General features: G+C 36.1%; 1 protein-coding gene across 4 annotated transcripts in view; it reads right to left on the minus strand.

Annotated features, from left to right (window-relative positions):
* LOC106884425 (protein transport protein Sec24A) overlaps positions 1-17,755 on the minus strand; it is an 82,523-nt gene that overhangs the window by 62,618 nt on the left and 2,150 nt on the right. Inside the window, exon 1 of one of the 4 annotated variants that reach the window (XM_014935806.2) lies at positions 1,352-1,628. The exons of the other annotated variants lie outside the window; for them this stretch is intronic. The gene's annotated coding sequence lies outside the window, so the exon portion shown is untranslated. Of the gene's footprint in view, positions 1-1,351; positions 1,629-17,755 lie in introns of those variants that run through there. 4 annotated transcript variants of the gene reach the window in all.

Below are 17,755 nucleotides of genomic sequence, written 5' to 3' on the forward strand. Positions count from 1 at the left end.
CTGCATTGTGCAGTAGGCTACAGAAACACCCATCGTCTTCTCTTTTTTTTTTTTTTTTTTTGCTTTTTTAACTGTGACGTGTACTTCCTTTGGAACCGTTTTTTACAGCTACAGACAGTTGCATTAAAAGTCTGTATTAATCACAAAATATAAACGGTAAGCATTTGCTCGATATGTCAGTTAAGTATCGACCCAACCAGCTGTGACTTCTCAATGACACATACGTGCCTACCCTTAATATAGGGAATCCCAAGAGCTACATGCCGAGCGAGGTGTCACCCAAATAACCTGTAGTACAATGGTCATGAGAATGTTAAGACGAAGCAGAAACATTGATACGCCTACGCGCGACATTCGGATCATTAAATAAACTCATAGGTATCGTAAATCTATCGAGGACAGCCACTTTATCTAATCGTCGGTATTATACACACACACACACACACACATATATATATATACACAGACAGCAGTTTACATAATACACATTTTAATTAACTTATGCTAAAACATGCAAGTATAACAAAACGCATTTTGCATTCAATTCAGACGGTAGGCAGCCAACGATAATATATATTATATACACAAATATGATAATAACTATTATAGATATGTAGAGCAATCGTACGATATTAAAGCTTGTCCAGTCTCATGTATTAACTTCAGGCAAAATAAATATGTAGTCAAAAGCTGCTTCTTGTGTTGCTGATGTGTACGTTTTTTGTTTTTGTTTTTATTTTCTATTTTGTTATTTTTTACAGAAAACTGAAACCGAAATAAAACAGGCGAATGTGCGAGTGTTATTCTTGCCACGCTGTCAGTAACAAGTAGAACTTAATCTAGCCAACGTAGAAGCCACAATGTGGTTGCATGAGCTGCTAGAGATGGTAGCCAAATTCTCTCAAATCACACCGTATTGTTATAGAAAAGGACACGTTGGATTATGTGACCCTGGGTTCCTAGTACAGAGGAAAAAGTGAGAACAGTTACCGCTGGAAAACCGTTAATCCAAAGATAAGAGCTGACCTAGGGCTTAACAACAACGAGAATTAAACGAAGCCATAAAACAACTTAAGAGCGAGTTCAAGGTAACAAGTGACGACAACAAAATAACTGGGAACTTGACATGGTCGTTCGACCTGCTAGAAATAACAGCCAAATATCAACTATATCACACATCATAATTTTTTTTATAAAAAAAAGGTAGGACACATTGGTTAATGCAATCCTAGAATACCCTCAAAAGCAAAAAGTGGGGATGGTCACGAATGGAATACTTTTTTTTCATTGGAGGTCTAACTGGATTAGGAGAGAGTTGGCATGCAGATAAACACACAAGTGAAGTACTTACGAAATTATCAAAGGCGCCCGTTACATGAGTCGAAATGCACATTTTTGGGCAACCTGTCATCTGAAACGACCAGGCAAGAAATCACTGAACCTAGAATGAAACTTGTACACGGAAACAAGCTACTGTTATAAGTGTGTAGAGCGTAAATCAATAGATAAATTAACGTGGTGTATGTACGAATGGTGAGCTTAATTTAATTGACACACCAGCACAATATACACAAACATTCGTAGACAATATGCGCGCACACACTTATATGCTCACAGCCAGTGCAAACACACCAAGTCAATACGCGCGCGCGTTTGTGTGATAGAAGTGCAACGTAAGAAACTTTTATATACATACGCACAATATATATACACACACACAAATACATACATATACACACACATACATATATATATACACACAGAGATACATATATACACACATACACACACAGATATATATACACACATACACATATATATACACATATACACGCATACATACATACTCTTCAATATTGGGTTCTATTTCTCCTGTTTGTACCACAATATGCACACATACAATTTACATATACTTGTAGGCATGCACTCACATACACACTCGCATGCATTATTTTATTGACCTTGAGTGGACATAACAAAGTCAGTACCAATTTAGGATTTAAACCGAGTACAACTAATAAAGTACAGACCTAAATGGAGGAAAACAGCCACTCCTTTATTCCAACATAGCAACGCCACTCCTCTGATATAATACACTACATTCAAGTTATTGAGCTATGATATATCAGTAAATAGAATATAATTAATATTGTAACAGATTTAGAAAAAAGTATCAATAAGATCACAAATAATCAATGATTTCAATAAGCAACAAGAAAACAAAAACAATATCTTATTATTGGGTAGAAACATTAGAGCATCAGTAAAAAATGACTTGTGATATTTGTTCTGATTTTTTACCTTCTGAATTCAAATCCTGTAGAAGTCAACTTTACCATTCATCCCTCCAGGACCAATAAAATAAAGTACCAGTCAAGTACTGGGGACTGATATCGATCCCCAACTCCACTTCAAAACAACTGGCCTTGTACCAAAATCAGAAACTTATCACATTCCAAGTGCAGTTTCTGTCAGAGTCAACTTTGCCTTTCATCCTTTGAGAGTTGATTGAATAAGTACCAGTTGTGTACTGGAGTTGATGTACTCAACTAGTACCCTCCCCTAAAATTTCAGGGTTTGTGCCTATTGTAGAAAGGATCATTATTACTATTATTGAGGCAGCAAGATGACAGAATTGTTAGCACACTGGACAAAATGCTTTGCAGCATTTTGCCCAGCTTTATGTTCTGAGTTCAAATTCCACCAAGGTCGACTTTGCCTTTCATCCTTTCGGGGTCAATAAATCAAGTACCAGTGAAACACTGGGGTCAATGTAATCGACTAGTCCCCTCCCCCAAAATTTCAGGCCTTATGTCTATAGTAGAAAGGATCATAATTATTATTATCATCATCATAAGGGCAGCAAGTTGGTAGAACTGTTAGCATATCAGCCAAAATGGCTTAGCAGCATTTCATCTGTCTTTACACTGAGTTCAAATTCCATGAAGTTCAATGTAGCTTTTTGTCTTTACAGAGTTGATGAAATAAGTACCAGTTGAATATTGGGATGGATGTAATCAACTGGCCCCTGCCCCCCAAATTGCAGGCTTTGTGCTTATAATAGAAAGGATTATTATTATTATTAGTGTCTGTGTTCAAATTCAGACATTTTAGCAGATTCCAATGCCTATATCCCTCCCAAATAAATTTCTAGCCTAAGTGTCAAATTTCAAAATATTACCAAGTTGGTAATTTTAAGGAAAATTTGTCTCAAATAGCTTTTCTGGAAAAAAGTAAACTAACTTTGACCTGCCAACAGGTAACCAAATTCTTCCTCAGAGAACATATAGGACACCTTGGTTCATGACATAATAGACAGCTCAAACAATTTCCCACTAATAGTCGTTTCATTTCTTTTTTAAACCATAGATGTGTACAGTTGAAAGACTAAAACAAAAGTGTGATCTGTGAATGCAATACCTGTTGAGAGCACATATAAGCATGTATCAGACTTAACACATCCAACAATGCTGCATTGAGCACTTGTATGTTTTGTACCACTGTCATCATCATGTGTCGTATGCTTGCAGTGCATTGACAAAATGAATGGAAAGCATTACACACACACACCACACCCATGCACATAATACAACTATGCCTGTGCTTTGTCGTTTCCATTAAAGATTTTCATATTTCCTTATTAGTCCTTTGTGTTTAATATAGCACAATAGTGTTCCAAAATCCATTTGACCATTAATGTTCCATGACCTTCTCAGCTACAATGATTAGAACAAAATGATTGAGCAAGGTGAGGAAACCTACGCCCACAAGCCCATTTTATTTCGCCCACAGGCTGATATATGTACAAAATATAGTAAATTTTTCAATTATAAAATTTATACAACATTCGTATGTCTATTTGCAACATAGGTTGCATTTCCACTATGACTTAAAATGGTTAGACTTGAACAGAAACTCATCCAGCAATTGCCATTTGAATGAAAATTTTTTTTTCACTATAAAACACACATTGCTAGGTTTGTACCAACCCGCTTGAGGCCCAACTACACTCTAGCTGAAAAATATAGAAGCCTCATAAGTAATATAAATGTCCTAAATTCAGTGGTGGCATTAATGAAGATGTTACATGTTAACTTAATGTGTTAAATTTACCTTTATTAATGTATATTGAATTATACATAGATATACACAAGATTTACACAGATATAGAAGTTAGAACTTGTGATCCGCCCACGGAACTTTTGCTTTGTAAATTTTTGCCTGCTGCACTAAAAAGATTCCCCACCTGTCATAAATGAACATGGGAATAAGTGTTATAACTGATAAAGTTGTCAACACCAGATTTAAAAGTTAGCACACCAGCTAAATCCAGGATTAATGCTTTTATGCATTAAAACACTATTCAAGCAAGATCCTTTGCAATCTATGACAAAGTATGCCAACAAAATGCCATTTATTACCATCACTCTATTCTAACAATGAAGATAAAAAAAAAGGTCCTGAGAACTTAATGTACTAATGGACTTAGGAACACTATTACTCCAAACTATACATAAAGGAATAATAAGGAAATTTTATCTTTTAACCTTTACTTGTTTTGCTCATTGGACTGGAGCCATGCTGGGGCACCACCTTGAAGGGTTTAGTCAAACAAATCAACCCCAGTACTTTCTTATTTTAAAGCCTGGTACTTATTCCATCATTCTCTTCTGCTGAGCTGTGGAGTTATGGGGATGTAAACAAACCAACAACAGTTGTCAGATGGTAGTAGAGGACAAACACAAAGACACCTGGTGCTTCTTTCAGTTTTTGTCTACCAAATCCACTCACAAGGCTTTGGTTGGCCCAGGGCTACAGTAGAAGACACTTGCCTATTAAGTTGGAGATCAAAATGAAATACTGTTTTTTCCTTAATTTGTCACTTTCCTTTCTTACTGATTTTTTGTCTTGGCTTGTTGAAGACAATTCCATCTTCTTCACTTCAAGACAAATTGTTCTTTCATAATTAGATTTATAGTCTCTATCCATCATATTGCATTTGTGATTCATTTGATTTAGCCTTTTCAAATGACCTTCTGATTTAGAAATCCTGGCAAGTTTCACCACTCAAAACCGTGTAGAATTGCAGGTAGAAGGGTTTTTTTTCAATCCAATGATAATTTTAATCATTTTAAGCACAAACACATTGTAATTAATGGGGAAATAAATATATTTATATTTTTTCAAAATTAACAAATAGTTAAAATCTCGTTTAATTTTCAACATTTATACTATCCATAAAAAACAAAGAAATTTTAAGAAAACTGACCAGACGTAAAAACACATAGACCAACAACAACCATTATCAGTTAAAAACAATTGCAAAACATTTGTTTGATTTATACCTTTGGTGTTTAGAGAAAAACTAGTGAAAATTTCAACAGAGAGCTGACCACAAGAGAAATAAGGCTCTTTTATCTGCAATATACCTTTAATGCTTGACACCAACAATTATGACTAATTTAAACATCTATTATTCCCACTTAAAACTTTCAATTAACAAAATTTTTGTCCACAGAAAATAAACATTCATTACCATCATTGTTTTCAATATCTATATTCCTGTGCTTTGGATCGGATGAAATTTACTGAGATGGACTTCCTAAGACCAGATGTCCTTCTCATTGCCAACTCTCACCTATTTACATATGAGGTAATATTTCCTTATGACCAGAGATATTTTTAGGAAAAATTAGAAGCAAAAGACACCACTTGTATGATGGTGACACATGCTTCCAACTATTACACACTATCAAGGCAAAGAGACAGTAATACGCGCACACACACATATACAATGAGCTTCTTTCAGTTTCCTGCTTTAGTAGGTATACATTCTTTATCTTAGTATATATAAAAGTGAATGTATGTATGCAAAACAGAGAAAATGAAGAGACAGAAGGAATACAAAGCTATCCCTTTCACGGAAATTTAAATTATACCGACTACCACAATTTGCCTCCAATTTCATTAAAAAAGCATAAATTTTCAAAAGGTAGTGAATTATGTTAGAAAGTGATCCAATTTGAAAATTAATATTTTAAGGATAGTCTGTGGATCAATTCTGAGTTGATAATTTAACATAATCTTTAATCCAATTCTTAGCTTTAAAGATTTAAATTTCAAACTAGTCCAGATTGCAAAAATTATACTCTGCAGCCAAGAAAAGTAGTGCAATCTGTTAACCTTAGATGACCAACCTAGTACATATAGACAACATATTAGTAACACAGAAAAACCATTACAAAATATTTGTAGTTGTGATTGCTTTTTGCCTCCTATCATCTAGCCAAACACACACACATATATATGCATTTACATTAATGTTTTAAAGGAAGAATACAAACATGTCTTTAAAGGGACACTGTATATGTGTGTAATGTACAGATAGAACAAAATATTTACATTATTTGTAAGAACATATTTTTTACATAAACTGCACTTAAAATTAGATAATAAAAACTTCTCATATAAAGCCAACCTATTGTTATTTAAGATTTTTAATTTTCATTTAAAGAAAATACACATCCTTCTAAATAGAAACCATTTGCTATATTGACATACATAAATGGGCTGTGAGTACCATTACAGAATACAATTGATTATAACTGTTTTCCCACCACCTAACTCTCTATTTCCTTTCTTGTTCACTACAAAACCAGTAACCTTTCATAGTCAGCAGTCTTTATTATTAATAAATTTAATTTTCTATAATCAGAAATAGACCTGCTTGAAAAGATGTGCCCAACAGCAAAATTCCAGCTACAAGTTACATAGGTACAAAATTGTAGTCAGTTTACAATTTGGAGTATGTATTCATACATTGACTATATATATATATTCTCCCCACCACACTAACCTTATGAGGACGGTTGTTAGAAACAAGTATTTTGAAAGAACAGCTGAACCCAGCTTAGGGTAAATGATTGTCTAGTAATGGATAGGTTTATGCAGGTTGTACCTCGGAAAAATTTCCAAAAACAGTACTGAATAGGAAGATGTCCCAATTTCTTATACTTATAAAGCAGGAGTTACTTTCATTTAACGTTCAATTTTCTATGAATGATTGGGTCATATAGAATTTGATGAGGCAGATTTTCAACAGTCGGATACCTCTCCTGTCACCAACCTTCATCTGTTTCCAAGTAAAGTAATATTGCCTCAAGGCTAGATATGTTTTTCATGGAAGACACCACTTGTACGACAATGATGCTAATTTACAACCATCAAAGACTATCAAGGCAAGAGTGTATATAAACACACACACACATAGCCTCTGTACTTAGCTTTTGTTGACTAGGAGAAAGCCTTTGACAGGGTCTCCCAATCCTTTATCTGGTGGTCAATGCGGAAACTAGGGATAGATTGGTGAGAGCTGTACAAGCCATGTAGTGGGATGCTACCAGTAAGGAGAGGGTTACCAATGAGTACAGTGAAGAATTCAGGGTACAAGTAAAGGTTCACCAAGGATTGGTCCTCAGCCCCCTCTTGTTCATCATAGTCCTGCATGCAATAAAAGAGGAATTTAAGACAGGCTGCTCCTGGGAGCTCCTCTATAGCTGAATTACTACCAGAACTAGAGAAGTTTCAGGTATGAAAGCAGGGTCTAGAATCAAAGGGCCTTAGAGTTAACCTAGCAAAATTCAAAGTCTTAGTAAGTAGGAAGGCAGGATCACAAATCCCTTCAGGCAGACGGCCCTGCTCGATCTGTAGAAAAGCTGTAGGTAGAAACTCCATAAGATGTACTTGGTGTAAGTTATGGACACATAAGAGATGCAGCAATATCAGAGGAAGGTTAACAGAGAAAATAGCTTTTGTGTGTGGAGGATGCACAGGTACAATAAACATTGAAATGTACAGAAAATAGACTCCATCAACTGCCAGTGGGATAAGCTAGAATAGATATCTTCTGTTATCTAGGTGACCAAGTTAGTAGTGGAGGTGTATGCTCTGAGAGCGTAGCTGTGAGAATAAGATTAGGCTGGGCAAAGTTCAGAGAGCTCCTACCTCTGCTGGCAACAAAGGGCCTCTCCCTCAGAGTGAAAGGCAGATTGTATGATGCCTGTGTGCAAACAGCTATAACAGTTGAGAACATGCGTAGGCTTGAAAGAAATGAAGCCAGTATGCTTCACTGGATGTGCAATGTCAGTGCGCATGCTCAACAGAGTGTAAGCATCTTGAGAAAAAAGTTGGGCACAAGGCATCAGACAACTGCGCTGGTATGGTCATGTGATGCGTATAGACGAGGACAGCTTTGTAAAGAAGTGCCAATCTCTAAATGTGGAGGGAACCTGTGGTAGAGGTAGACCCAGGAAGACATGGGACGGGGTGGTGAAGTATAATCTTGAAAGTTTGGGCCTCAAAGAGGCAATGACTAATGACCGAGACCTTTGGCAATATGCTGTACTTGAGAAGACCTGTCAAGCCAAGTGAGATCATAGTGGTGGCTGATGTTGGTGTCACATAACTGGCACATAAAAAGTAGCTTTTGAGCATTGGGCCTCATTGAGGCTAAGTGGTTGATACCAGTGGCATGTGAAAAGCTCCTTTCAAGTGTTGGGCCTCACAGAGGCAATAACAGAGACCTTTGGTATTATGTCATGTTTGAAAAGAAGACCCATCAAGCCAAGTAAAATCACGGTCATGGCAGATACTGGTGTCACACAAATGGCACCCATGTCAGTGGCACATAAAAGCACCCATTACATACTCGGGGTGGTTGGCGTTAGGAAGGGCATCCATCCATAGAAACCATACCAAATCAGACTGGAGCCAGGTGCAGCCTTCCAGCTTGCCTGCCCTGGTCAAACCGTCCAACCCATGCGAGCATGGACAACAGACATTTGATGATGACGATGTACACATATTCATATATGACAAGCTTCTTTTCAGTTTCTGACTACTAAATCCACTCACAAGACTCTGGTGAGCCCAGGGCTATAGTAGAAGATACTTGCCCAAGGTACCATGAAGTAGGACTGAACCCAAGACCATGTGGTTGGAAAGTAAGCTTAATTGCACAGTCATGCCTGCACCTATTTCCCATTAAATACTTTCAACCATGGAAGAAGGTGGTTTGACAGATCTCACTGCATAGGTTTGCCGTATTCTGGTTAGTATTGTGATCAGCTGAGGCATATGTTTCAGTGAAGCGAATTTTACATATGATGTAAACTGCAGTCATTAAGATTATCACTAAAGAGTTTGGGTTCTGCATCTTTACTTTCCCTAGCAAGTGTCCTTTTGTATCTAACATGAGGTACACAGTACACCAATTTAATATACAATTATAAGAGAGGCAGGCTCTGTACAAACTCACACAAAACCAATTTTCTGTGCGGATTAAATAACAACACTTTTTATTTATCGAAGTTCTGTGGCAATGAAGTCAGGCTAATGGAACAGGGAAAGAGTTTCGCTGACAGTTCTTAGGTCAAGCTTTGCACATGAGCAACATGTTATTGAATACTGATGTTGTTCTTGATGGGAAGGTCTATCATATACACACACACAATATATTATATACCACCACCTCCCCATATAAAATATAAAATATATAGAATATATATTCTCTTTCATTATAGTTGATGTAAATGTTGGTTGGTTGATTTCTCCAGTCACCACTTTACATTATAAAGAGGAGGAAAGAGACTAAAAGAGAGAGAGAGACAGAGAGTAAATATGAAAGGGGCAGGATGAGTGCACATACTAGGCTTGGTGACAGGCAATGAGTAAATAAATACTCTCCACACACACAGTTGGAGAGAAAGAATCAAGACAGATGAGAAGGAGAAGGAGGGAAGTAAATCACAGCACAATTAAGGGAGGAGTTAAATGAAAAATTTGTTTTATTTCATTTTAAGGTAATAAATATTTTTCTTTTGAAAATTAGTATTCATTTCATCATTTTGTACAAACACCAAGAAATTTGATAAGTTAATTTCTCATCATTGCATGTATACCATATTTCCTGATATGACCCATGGCAGCAAAAGTATATTATTCATCATATGACAAGTAACACTTTAGTGTGTGTGTGTATGAAATATACATTACTCATGTGTGTTACATTACATTGAGTTGTTTCTGGAAGCTTGTTGAAGACAAACATCACTAACAAGATTGTTTAGAAACAAATCTGTCCAGATTTGTAAATAATGTATTTCTTACATATACACTGTGATGTGTAGACTTTTTCAAATATTTAATTTGCATATTTTTCATATAGATGCATATTGTAACTTTGTTGCATATGTTTCATGTAGAAGTTTATCATAAATTTAAATACACAGTGGGATTGTTTTATACGCCACTAGTATTTAAAATACTATTTATATACAAGTATCATCATTATTTTACATCTGCTTTACATACTGGAAGGGGTTGGATGGGTTGCCAAGTCTTTATATGGAGTTATGGCCCATTCAGATGGATCAGAGGGACAAATCTCACATACATTTCATTTTCCGCAAGTTTTCTATGGCTGGATTCCCTTTCTCAAGCCAATTATTCTCGAGTTCATTTTATCATAGCACCAGCCATGTCCTTGGTAAAATTAAAGAATCCTTTCTCAGTAGAATTGGTCGCCAATGAGTTTACAGAATGTACTGGGTGCATTTTATCATGGCACCTTGTCCTAAGCAAGACTAAAGAGTCCTCTCTGCTCTGTTTCAATTCATTTATGGCAAACATAAAGAACTTAAACAGAAGACAGGAAGAACCAAGAAAAAAGAAGGCATGTATGAATATAATGGAAGGAAAAATGATAACAGCAGAGAAAAAAAAGACAGTGATATGCAGCTACATGCTGCTTGTTGTTAAGGAGACTAAATAGAAAACAACATGAGTGACATGATGTGGAAGAGACAGTGACGGGAGGAGTCATGGAAGTGAGGGACAAGGGTGCTTGTCAACAATGAGTGATAGAAGTAGGCAGTAATGTGTGAGATAGAAAAGAATAACAATAAAAATAAGTGGTGGTAAGAAAGAGTGAGGGATGGATAGTGACAGAGATCAATGATGCTAAGAGAGAATGGTGGATGTCAAAAGAGTGCATGGGGAGCAGAGAGATGACAAGCAGTAGAGAAGGGTAAAAGCAAGACGATTAAATCAATAACTTAATTGAACTTTTCTTACCCTCACATTAAAAATATAATATGCAAGCATGGATGTCCAGTTAAGAAGGCTGTATTGTAACCACATGGTTGCAAAGTTTCATTTTATGGCACCTTGGGCAAGTGATTTCTACTATAGCCTTCAATACCTTGCACATGAATTTCATAAATGAATGGAAGCTCCTTATATATATGTGTGTGAGTGAGTGAAAGTACACATGCATATATGTGACCAATGTGAACAAATTATTGGACATTTCACAGTGTCACTTGTCACCAGCTGAGTGAAACGGTGGTGTTTACATTCCTTGTTGCACTGTGCTTTCAAAGACCTGTGAAATAAAAAATAAACCCAAAACGTACTCACAGATGTGCACATCAAGTTCCTGTTATCACTGATAATCCTAGAATCTATGAGTAACAATGATCATGTTATGCAATGGTCCCCTGTCATCCCCTCTGCGAGATCGTTGCTAGTGCTGCTGGACTGGCTCCTGTGCAGGTGGTACATAAAATACACCATTTTGAGCATAGCTGTTGCCAGAACCGCCTGACTGGCCTTCATGCCGGTGGCACGTAAAAGCACCCACTACACTCTCGGAGTGGTTGGCGTTAGGAAGGGCATCCAGCTGTAGAAACTCTGCCACATCAGATTGGAGCCTGGTGTAGCCATCTGGTTCACCAGTCCTCAGTCAAATCGTCCAATCCATGCTAGCATGGAAAGCGGATGTTAAACGATGATGATGATCATCATCATCCAATGTTAATTATTCATTTATTAAAGAATTAGGACTTATAATAGAACCTAATTCTATTTCCAACAGTGAATTCTTGAATTTAAATAGCCACATCGATAAAGTTGTACTTAGAAATACATTATTTCTTTGCATCAAACTGAAAATAGCTAATTTAACTAGAAAAGTATTTGCTGCAGCAAAACATTTGTAAATCATCATCATTTAACATTCATGTCCTATGCTAGCATGGGTTGGACAAATATAATATATATTGATGTAAAAATGAATAATGTGTTGGTGTCACTTTCTTCTGCCTGTTCATTCCTCCATTCATTTCTCCAATCACATTCACAAGTGCTTTAACTCATACCCATACTAACTTCTCTTAGCTTAGCATCCCCTGTTTCTTTTGGACACTACACTTTACTCCCCCCACCCTTCCCAACTTCTACTAATGGCATTACCTTGTTGTCTCAGTGTACTAGTAAAAATGAAGGTCTGCAAAAAAATTTCATCATAACCCAAGCAACATAACTCTTTTACCTACTAAGTCCACTAGTAGATGCATCAGCCCTTAATTTAGAAATGAAGGTCATGTACATAATATGCAGTCTATGCATATATCCAGTGACCAGAAACCACCAATTGAAATGCTATGTCAATTTATAATTTAAAAAAGTGTTCCATTTCCAGATATCTTATTTTTTCCCTTATAAAAAATAAGTCATCATCATCATTTAACATCCATTGTCCATGCTGGCATGGGCTGGACAGTTTGGCCAGATCTAGCAAGCCAGGAGCTACACCAGATCCCAGTCTGATTTGGCATGGTTTCTAGTGCTGGATGCCCTTCGTAATGTCAACCACTTTACAGAGTGCGTTGGGTGCATTTACATGGCACCACACAGACACTTTTATGAGGCACTGCTATGAGTGCTTTTCACCACCAGAGGGACCAGTCTCAACGCTTCTGTTGTGGAATACGGGTCTTCTTGAGTACAAGGTGCCAAGGTTCTCAGTCCTCTGTCATCTCACCTGAAAGGTTCAACATCCTGAGGTCATCGTTCAGTACTTCATCCTACATCTTCCCGAGTCTCCCACTTCCATGTGTTCTATCTACTTTGAGAGACTGGTACCCATCTGAATCACAAGACCAAACCAGCATAGTCTTCTCTCTTGTACACAGCAACTAACTCCTCATGCCTAACTTCTCTCTCAAAACACTAGCACTCTGTCAAACATGTGCACTTACATTACACATCCAGTGGAGCATACTAGCCTCATTCCTTTTTAACGTTCGCATGTCCTCTGCATTCAGGGCCCACATCTCACACGTTTCTATTTTACCCAATGTTACAATAATGTAAAATACCTTACATTAATACTTGGGAACAAAAAATGATAAATTGTCACAAGTTTTTAAATTAACAACAGGGGCAGTGGAAGCCAAAGAGAATGAGGGTTACTAACAAAACCCCACTTCAAAATATTGTTGAATGGGGGTTTTGTTCAACAAAACCCCCATTCAACAGTGGGGGGTTTCAACAAAACTTTGAGCAGTCAAAAAGAGAGAAACTTGTTGATCCAACAAAGACAATGAATAAAAGGCAGCGAGAATTGAATATAGTAGATGGCAGCAAAAATATACATGCACTTTGTAACCTTCACTGAAATTTCAGTTACTGCTTTCAGAGTAACACTCATAACACCAATCAATTCAGTCATGTCTTATATTGGACAGTCAATCATAATCAAAACCTGCCAGTCTACCAAGTTTGTGATTATTTCATTTATAGTGACCAAGCAATTGTGTATGTGCATATAGTCATGTTCAAAAGATATTTATTACTATCTAGTACAAGAGTAAAGAAACAAACAAGTCCATAACCTGTTTAGGATCACCCATATTGATAGAATCGATACAGCTCAACTTGAACTTGTGCAGGTTGCAGCTGGCTGTAATATTAGCAGGAAGTTTCACAGAATTACTGATCTGAAGATGAAAGATTGGCAAAGCTATTTAGTATGCCCCTTGGTGAGTGAAAACAAAATAGGAATGACAAGATGTGAAGGGTTCAAGTATAGGATGAACTTAGATCACTACTTCAGAGGATCAGTAGCCTTTCTGGCAGTGTGCTGGTGAGTGAGGGTTTTGCCATCCAGTCAGATGATCCATTATTGAACAAGATCTAGAATGTGCATGTATATATATATATAAATAGTAGATCCACCACCCAGATATGTAAACAATACCATGCAAATAGCATTTTGATCTTTGTTTAGTCAACAACAGTTTACAATTACTTAAGTATTTTCTAGCACTTTAAAATTTAAACCTAGCCCCTGGGAATTGTTCTGCTTATGTTATAAATGTCTTATTTGATTTAGAGCTTTAACATATAGATTTCAAAAATTTAGACATTTTCAAAAAAATGCAGAATTTTTTTAAATTATTGGAAACTGTTAAACATTATTCAGCAAATTTGAGGAATGTCATTTATGTGTAAAAAATTATGATTATGCTAATGTTGGATGTTAAAACATTTTTAGAATGTTGGTGTCACGTAAAAAGCACTGGTGCAGTTGCCATGTAAAAAGCACCTAGTACAGTCTGTAAAGCAGTTGGCATTAGGAAGGGCATCCTGCCATAGAAACCAAGCCAAAACAGACTGTGGAACCTGGTTCACCTCCTGTCAAACCATATAACCCATGCCAGCATGGAAAACAGACAAGTGATGATGATGGCAGCAAAAAGGAGAAAGTCAATGGAAAGCAAGCTCTGAAGAATTACAATGGACATATCTTGAGATCTGGAAGACTATAAAAATCTTTATATCTATCTAAGACATAAACACATAATCAATAGCATTGTCCAAACACTGGTCCATTTTTTGGACCTTTCTCTCTGTCTTCTACAACCTGTAAACTAATAACTGTGTCATACCCACATATATTCACTTTGTGTAACCATCTCTTTTACTATCATTAATTTATTAAGTTTCACTTCACAAGCTCCATGTTAAATACTTCATTCACATCCTTCTTAAAACTGCATCTCATCTAGCTACTGATTTCCCTTCAATGACCAGCCTACATCAACTGTAATTCTACATCTAATGAACTAATCTCACTATTAAGTTATCCTCATCATTAAGTCTTTGAGATCCTAAAAAGGACACAGGTATTGACATCTTTTCCTGTTTTTTTTTTTTATTATTAATTTTTACTGTTTTAAATCTGAATCCCCATGCTAACAGAAATAATGGTTTTGTGAAATTAGATATTTTCCTCTTGTTTAAGCAATTCTTTTTACAAATGTCTGGTGTTAAACATTTAGCTATGACTTAGGAGTAACTGAGTCTAATTTGGATTAGGGTCAAACACAGTGGTCATAGCAAAATTTAAACTCATGACCATGTAGTTTGTAGCCCATGATCAACCTCACAGCTATTGTGCCCCCAAAAGAGACAAAAATCAATGCCTGTATTAAAATACTGATGACCACTCAAGTTAAAATTAGGGAACATTTAACTTAAATTTATGCCTTTAGAGTCGTCATTTCTAGTTTTCCTCTAAAATGTTTAAAACATTGAAGTATTCATCATCATCGTTTAACGTCCGCTTTCCATGCTAGCATGGGTTGGACGATTTGACTGAGGACTGGTGAAACCGGATGGCAACACCAGGCTCCAGTCTGATTTGGCAGAGTTTCTACAGCTGGATGCCCTTCCTAACGCCAACCACTCAGAGAGTGTAGTGGGTGCTTTTACGTGTCACCCGCACGAAAACGGCCACGCTCGAAATGGTGTCTTTTATGTGCCACCCGCACAAGCCAGTCCAGGGGCACTGGCAACGATCTCGCTCGAAAATCCTACAGGAGCCAGTCAGGCGGTACTGGCAACGGCCACGCTCAAAATGGTGCATCTCATGTGCCACCCGCACAAGAACCAGTCCAGGGGCACTGGCAACGATCTTACTTGGCTTGCCGGGTCTTCTCACGCACAGCCCATTTCCGTGATTTTACTATTGACTCTTCAAATTTACTTATTCATACCATACTAGAAATAAATGTTTTTTTCTTTCCTTTTCAAGCCATTACCTTTTCTTTATTCTACTAAATTATCACAATGGAGAAGCATTTACTTTTCAGTGAAATGAACTATGACAAATCTAGTAATATGCTATACTTTTCCATTAAGACCATAGCATTATACTGAATATTCTCTAACTCTTTTGTTACAATATTTCTGTTGAAATACATTGCTTTTGTTTCAATTAATTTTGAAAATAATGAATTTGGTAAAATAACATTGTCATTATTTAGCTGGTATTTAGAATATGACAAGAAATTATGATGGCTTAAAAACAAGTAGTTTGTAGTAGAGCAGCAAGGTAGTCTCCAGTAAGTAGGTATCAAAAGGGTTAAAAATTTTCATCAGTACAGGTAATTAAAGATTAAATATGCTAAATTTTCAAGCCAACTTGTGTACAATATTCTTCAACTACTTCATAATTTTCTTTTTTGCTTCAACAACCATGGCAAAGTTTTACTGGGAGAGTTTTCTCCCATACTTGCCAAAATTATTAAAGCAATAATAATCATTGTCCTGATGTTATCTTTTCACTGCATAATCAATTCTAATTAGGTTTTTGACACTACTACATTAATAATAGAAGTAAAACAGTGCTAAGCAAGGGCACTCTATTCTTCAATCTCTGTCAGCACTTTAACTTTTTTTATACTTCCAGTTAATCTATGTCTTAAATACCAATTTAATAATGACAAAGTTACTTTACTAAATTCATTATTTTCCAAATAAATTGAAACAAAGACAGAGTAGTTCAACAGAAATATGGCAAGTAAAAGGCTTGAATTTCACTTAGGTATGTGACAGCATGTCACAACAGAAACACTTTCTAAATTTTAAGTATTTTAATGGCATTTTGATGATCACAATCATTCCTCTAAACTCTTGATAAATTCCTTCTTTCTGCATTCAAACCAAAATGTTATCTAAACTTATTTGACTAATAACAATTTAGTCTTTAATAGGGAAAAAAAAAGGATTGAACAAAAATGTAAATTTTTTAAAAATTTCTTTATATTAATGAATAATTTCAATGTTTTACCAACAAAACAAAATACTGATCAGTGCTAAATATCGTAAAGTTCCTTCCTTTAAAAGAAAAGTCACAACATGATTTTGTTTGATTCAGAGCTAGGGTGGGGATGTCATTTTAACATCGTTAATATTACTGTTCTTGGCAAAAGCATGACTATCACAACAACTCCTGCCTGACTAAAATACAAAGAATCCAAGAAAGTTATGTGCAAATGTCTTTCCATAAGAGTATCCAGTGTCAAGTAAACAGATCTTCCGATATCAAATGCTGGTGGAACAGAGCTAAGACAATCTCTTATTTTCCCTAGGCATAGTACACCCATGTCTACACTATCCAAAGTGTCCTCCTTTTCTAAATATAGAGGATGGGATTTGAGGAAGACTTAGCTGCTACTTCTCTTAGGTAGAACGATTCTACAGAAAGGATCCTTCGTTCACTCGTCTACAAAGAATATAAATCTGTGGAAAATGTTTGTACATACAGTTCGGTACCACATCGAAAAGTTACGTTCTAAAAACACAAAACCTTCGTTTAGTAAACTTAAATACTTGAAACATACTAATGACTGATAAACAAAGTAGCTAATTTAACTTAATGTAGCCAAGTCGGTAAAGATAGTTAAGCTTACCATCAAAGTTTAACCGTGATCATTATAATGTTGTACATATAACTGGAACACATATATTTAATAGTCTAAAGCTGTAACTTATCTGATACAGCTACTGCATGCTAAGCATAAAATCTCTAAAATACGCACCGTTTAGAAATTATATATATATATAT

The sequence above is a fragment of the Octopus bimaculoides genome, chromosome 1, assembly GCF_001194135.2.
Source record: "Octopus bimaculoides isolate UCB-OBI-ISO-001 chromosome 1, ASM119413v2, whole genome shotgun sequence".
NCBI lineage: Eukaryota > Metazoa > Mollusca > Cephalopoda > Octopoda > Octopodidae > Octopus > Octopus bimaculoides.